This window comes from Canis lupus, chromosome 7 (assembly GCF_011100685.1).
Source record: "Canis lupus familiaris isolate Mischka breed German Shepherd chromosome 7, alternate assembly UU_Cfam_GSD_1.0, whole genome shotgun sequence".
NCBI lineage: Eukaryota > Metazoa > Chordata > Mammalia > Carnivora > Canidae > Canis > Canis lupus.
Window position 1 is genome coordinate 59,216,924 of NC_049228.1, and position 6,000 is coordinate 59,222,923.

Genomic DNA, 6,000 nt, shown 5'->3' on the forward strand with positions numbered 1-6,000 from the left:
AATAAATGCTTACTCACATAATATAAAATTAAAGTTGTAAATCAGCTAAATCAACAGAAATTTTAGAAGTAACAAAACTTCATTTTTTAAAAGTGCAGATACTACATAATTAAATATTTATTTAGCAGGATAAATGACTAGTCTTCTGATATTAGTTACTCAGATTATTGTGAGTATATCATATCAATAACTATGACATATTTTATAGACTGAAGCTTTTATGTTTATCACAGGGCATACAAGAGCTTACACATATTTTATCACTTACATTCTAACATTTAATTAATAGTCTAAGTTGGCTTGGCCTCTTGCCATTAATGAAGGAAACTTAATAGAATTCAAGTTGTAGAATAATACAATAGTATGAAAGAGTTTCCAGTAGCAAGTCCCATAACGGGAGCCCAAAAATGTCCTTTTGAATGTCTGGTTCCCCACATAATTTTCCTGGTATTCTTTTTGGGAATGAAAACTTTCCTTTCCCAATGTAACCCTAGAAGTAAATATATTTTGGGAAATTAGATCTGGATCAGTTCAGGTGTTTGAATTATATTTTTCAAGGTTAATTTATGATGAAGGTAAGAATACCTCAAAGTACCTCTTCATCAAAATTTTATAACGGTATACATAGCAAGTTTACCTGGCACATAAGGCAGTTCCCTAATGCTAAGACTCAAAAAACTGTAACCCTCAGTCTTTCATGCGACATATTACTGATAACATACACAGAGAATGTAGTCACGTCCACTGTGTATATTTCCATGCCACCACTGATTTGTGAACAAAGGAAAAGTTAATGAAGAAAGAGTACATCAGACCAACAGATAGACATATTTCTCATATAATGGAATGTGGCTAACTCATCACATATGACTAGTAAGAGGAACATCAATCAAAAGAGCAGTTTTGTTCAAGGGACTTTGAAGATTTCATTGGAATCTATTTTTTCCCCAATATATTAGGAATGGCAAGAAAAAGTTCTCCACTTTGTAAATCAGCTTATTTATTGGCTAGAAATCACAAAATATTAAAGTATGAGAGAGATCATTGAGATTATTTTGCTATAAGTTATTAATTTACTATGTAGAGAAATGAGACTTAAGTAGATTAAGTGGTTTATCTAAGGTCACAAAGATAATTAGTAAAAAGAGGAACAAAACTCTTGGTTCACTGTCTTTGCGTACTTTTAAATATGCTCTGTTGCTTTCTTGTTTTCCAGAATTTGGAAGAGTGCAAACACAGTTAGGAGTGACAGTAAATGATCCACACTTGGAAAAATTTTTCGGTTGAGGTAGAAATTCACGTCTAAAATTTTGCAGAGATGAAATGTTATTTCTCTAAGTGAGAGGAGAAAGAAGTCTTGACACGCTGATTACTTGGAACAGAGAAATGGATGACTATTTGTAATTACAAAATTAAATAAAATGTAGGCAAAGAAAAGAGGAATAGTCTATTTTACGTAGCTTTTGCCCTAAATATTGTCAGAGTCAGAAAGGTTATTTCTTTTACCAGAGTAGCCTATAGCTTCATATAGACAATAAATCATACTTCTATTTCAGCACTATATACAGTATTTTATTTTCTCCTGGTGTCTATGAAAAATTCTCTTTTCTACATTAATGACAAAATATGATAAATCATATATAATTACTTGGTGAAATACTAAAGTGATACCTCTTTATAAGTTATTACCAGCAGTATGGTTATGTTTATTAACTATTTACATGTATTTAATTAACTTTTGAAATGTATATCCAATACTGAATTATATAAATATAATAGCAAATCTCATTCCCATTATAGTTTGTGAAAAGCACTAAATCATTATCAAGAAATACTAAGTCAACTATTTCCTTCTTTTTTTCTCCTGAACATTTTCAAAGTTGAACATTAAAAAGTCTTGCTTTTTATTTTTAGAAGCTATTATTGAATGCTTCAATTTGTGGTATATCAGCTAATAAGGAAATGAGAATCATTTCCAAATACATATTTACTGTATAATTTTTATTGTCAATCAATAAGAAATTCAGATAAATCCAAATAAAAAATTTAAGTTGAAAATATTGAAAAAAAAACTATGCATTTTGATCAGAAGCATACATGTTAGAAAAGTTTCTGGAAATAAGCCAATTCAGTATATGTTTTTTATGGCAAAGACATACTAATCTGTTCAAATTTGGAATTTATGAAAAACACTGTATTTATTTAAATATTATTTTGTTAAGAGTACAGTAGACAAGAGTATTTGAATGAGATATACATGATACTGAAGTGTATGAATTAAGCACATTAATTTGAGTTTAATAATGCTTGAAGACTGATTTGAGGTCATTGTAGATCAAATTTTAAATACCGAAGACTGTGGCATATGAGACTGAGTTGGATAATAGAAAGCTCTAGAGGAAATTGGAATAACAGAATCAAGATCATTAAATGAATGGAAAGTGGTATTTATTTTTTATCAGTACAATCTAAAATATAGTTGAAAAGGAAAAAAAAGGAATCAAATGGCACAGAAAAACCACAAAGAGATTGATTGTTCTGAAGAGTAAATGAGCTATTATTGTTTTGAATATTAAAATGAGCATTTCTGGATAGCCCAGGTGGCTCAGAGGTTGGGGCCTGCCTTCGGACCAGGTGTGATCCTGGAGTTCTGGGATTGAGTCCCACCTCAGGCTCCCTGCATGGAGCCTGTTTCTCCCTCTGCCTGTGTCTCTGCCTCTCTCAATCTCCCTCTCTGTGTGTGTGTGTCTCTCATGAATAAATAAATAAAATCTTTAAAAAAATAAAATAAAATATAATAAAATGAGTATTTCATAAAACTTTAGGAATATAGACATTTAATTATTTATATTATCACCATTTTCACGTTATGAATACATTTTTAGCTCAAAATTAAACTTGTACTTCATTACATAACTGAGTATTATGTAAGATAATTCATTCTTAAAATTAAATATCCACGATATGCATTCATTTGAATGAAATATGTGCTGTATTTTAATAGAACCTTACTCTAAAACTTAAAATCAGTTTGATATCAACTTATCTTCATAAAAATACAATCAAAATTTTAGTAATTCAAAGACGATTCCCTCTCTGGAGTCCATTAGAAATGTCATGTTGCTGAGGAGTTATATGTACCTTGTAGATCTTAATAAAGAACCTCAAAAGATTAATTCCAGTAATAGTGTGAATTGAATAACTCTCATGTTATTTTCTTTAGTAATCTGAAAAAAATAAACTTAAATTGAAGAAATCCAATCAATTATGACTCTGAGAAGTCTGAATTCACAAATTAATCATAATTTCACATAGCCCATTAAAATTTACGCCGACATCCCTTAATGTTTTGGATTCATTGGCACTCCAAGAATTAATCAGAGAAACCAAAATCCAAAAAAAATAAATGTTTGTTTAATCATGAGGGTGGAACATATATGAAAAAGAGCTCATGGTTAGGTGCAAACTATTTTTCTCTCTGTTTTGTTATTTATTGTCTTTTCTGTACTATTCCTATAATCACACTCTTCTTTCATTTTCTTTAGGGAACTTGTATTTTCTCCACCTCATCCATTTGTTTTCATTGGGAATACCTACATTTTTACCTGACTCCACTCTCAACCATAGTTGACTAGTTCAAGAGTAGGCTGAAGTCAAGCAGAGTTTTCCTAAGAATTTTCAAAATATTCAGGCTTTATGGTGGTAGATATTAAAAAAAGAGGGACTTGAGATTTATGAGTAGTCAAGTGTCCTCCCTTATGAGAAATGAGCTTTCAGTGAAAGAGAAATATACTTGTGGAGAAAGGCATAAATGAAAAACTAAGAAAGAGACCTGGCAGCATTCAAGTTTCTGATCTGGTATGAATTTAGTTTGTTTGCTTTTTTTAAGTTTAGAAATCTCTTTCTCTTTTGTTTTTTTCCTTTGATCATTTAATCCATTCGTTTTTGGAACATCCTGTTTTTCTACATGAGTTCAAGTTCAATTTCTGTAATTTCTAATCAATAGAAATGAACAGTAGAATGGGCTTGAATAGGATTTTATGTTTACACATATTTTAGGAAGATAGACACAAAGCAAGAATTTCTGCTGAATGATTCACTAGATTAATTTTATTTAGCTATTCTCTTAATATCTGTCTGCATAGTTATCATGTTTTGTCTCTATGGTGGCAGAACTGACTGATGGGACACCATTCTCTCCCTTCACTTTCTACCTTACCACAAACACCACTGCTGGTTTCTCCTCTCCTTGTCCTTGACCTCTAAATTTTTCATAAATCCAGAGTTCAGTCTTAGAACTACTGTTCAATACCATCTATACTCACTTCCCCGTGTCCTCAGGGCTTTCAATAATACCCATATGATGACTAGCCTAAATTTAATTCAATGCCAAGGCCAGGCATATTCTCTGTATGCAAGACAAGTATACCACATGCCCTACTAGAACTTCTCACTGGAGATGTCTAGTAATCATCTCAAGATTAACATCCACGTTTAGCTTAAGTATCCACATATCCTAGACTTACTGTTCCTACAATCCTCATCTCAAAAAATGCCACTGCAGCCTCCCAGTTGTGCAAGCAAAACGGACTAGAGTGATTTTGGAGGTCTACATATACCATATATATATAGGCATACCTCAGAGCCTGTTGATTTCAGACCACTGCAACTCAGCAAGTATCAAAACAAAGCGAGGCAAATAAACCTTTTGGTTTCCAGTGCATATAAAAGTAATGTTTACACCAGGCACCCGTGTGGCTCAGTTGGTTAAGTGTTCCAATTCTTGATTTTGGCTCAGGTCATGACCTCAGGATCATGAGATGGGGCCCTGTGTCAGTCTCTGTGCTCAGTGGAGAGTCTGATGGAGATTCCCTCTCTTCCTCTTCCTCTGCCCCTTCCCCTGGTTTCTCTCTATAAAATAAATAAGTTAATCTTAAAAAAGTAATATTTACACTGTACTGTAGTCTATTAATTGCACAATAATATTATACTTAAAAAATGTACATACGTTAATGAAGATATAATATATTGCTAAAAAATGTTACTTGAGCTTTTACTGAGACATAATCACTGATCACAAATCACCGTAACAAATATAATAATACTGTAAAATCTGGAAATATTGCAAGAGTTACCAAAATGTGACACAGTGAACAAATGCTGTTGGGAAAAAGGTTGCTAATACACTCCTCAGATGCAGGGTTGCCATAAACCTTCAATTTGTAAACAATACAATATGTGCAAAGTGCAATAAAGTGAAGCATAGTAAATCAAAGTATGCCTATATATTTTTTCTGTCCATGAGAAATTTCTATCCTTTCTAAACACAGTATTTATTGCAAATTTGACCTTTACAATCTAATTAGCCACTACTTGGTCAATACTTAGTTAAGTACATTATCTCTGCCAATTTTAGCAACATCTCTGACATTTTACCCTGCTTCAACTTTTTGCAAATGAATTATTGTATTAGTTTCAGAATGACTCCTTCACTCTATACAGCTGGAAAAGAGGTACTTCAGAAAGATTCTGCCATTGCTCTCCTCAGATCCTCTAACAGCATAACATCATTTAATCTCTTTCTAAATAAAAGCCCCGTCCCTACCATGACCTTGAAAATCTAACTTAATCTGGCCCAAAACTAACTCTGATTTCATCTCTTACAATTCTCTCCCTCTCTCTCTCTAACCAAGACATACTTGCTTTCTTGTCCAAAGACAGCACACCAAATATGAGTCCACTTTTGTGACCTTGAATTCTCTCTTCTGCCTGGAAGGGGCAGAAATATTTATATGGCTTATTTCATTAATTCCCTTGGTTATAATATTTCTTCTCTTACTATAAATAATGTCCTATAGTTTTTTCTTACCTTTGATATTTTATAACATTCTTTTTAAAGAATGGATTATTTTATTTAAAAAATCCTCAGTTTAGTCATCCACACTTTTCATCATTTTAAATTTTCACATATTTATAATATGTAATTTTTAATATCTCATT

At 31.9% G+C, this 6,000-nt stretch overlaps 1 pseudogene; it reads right to left on the reverse strand.

The window, feature by feature from the left end:
* Positions 1-4,315, reverse strand: part of LOC100688415 — a 40,188-nt pseudogene extending 35,873 nt beyond the window's left edge.
* Between the last annotated feature and the right edge of the window lie 1,685 nt (positions 4,316-6,000).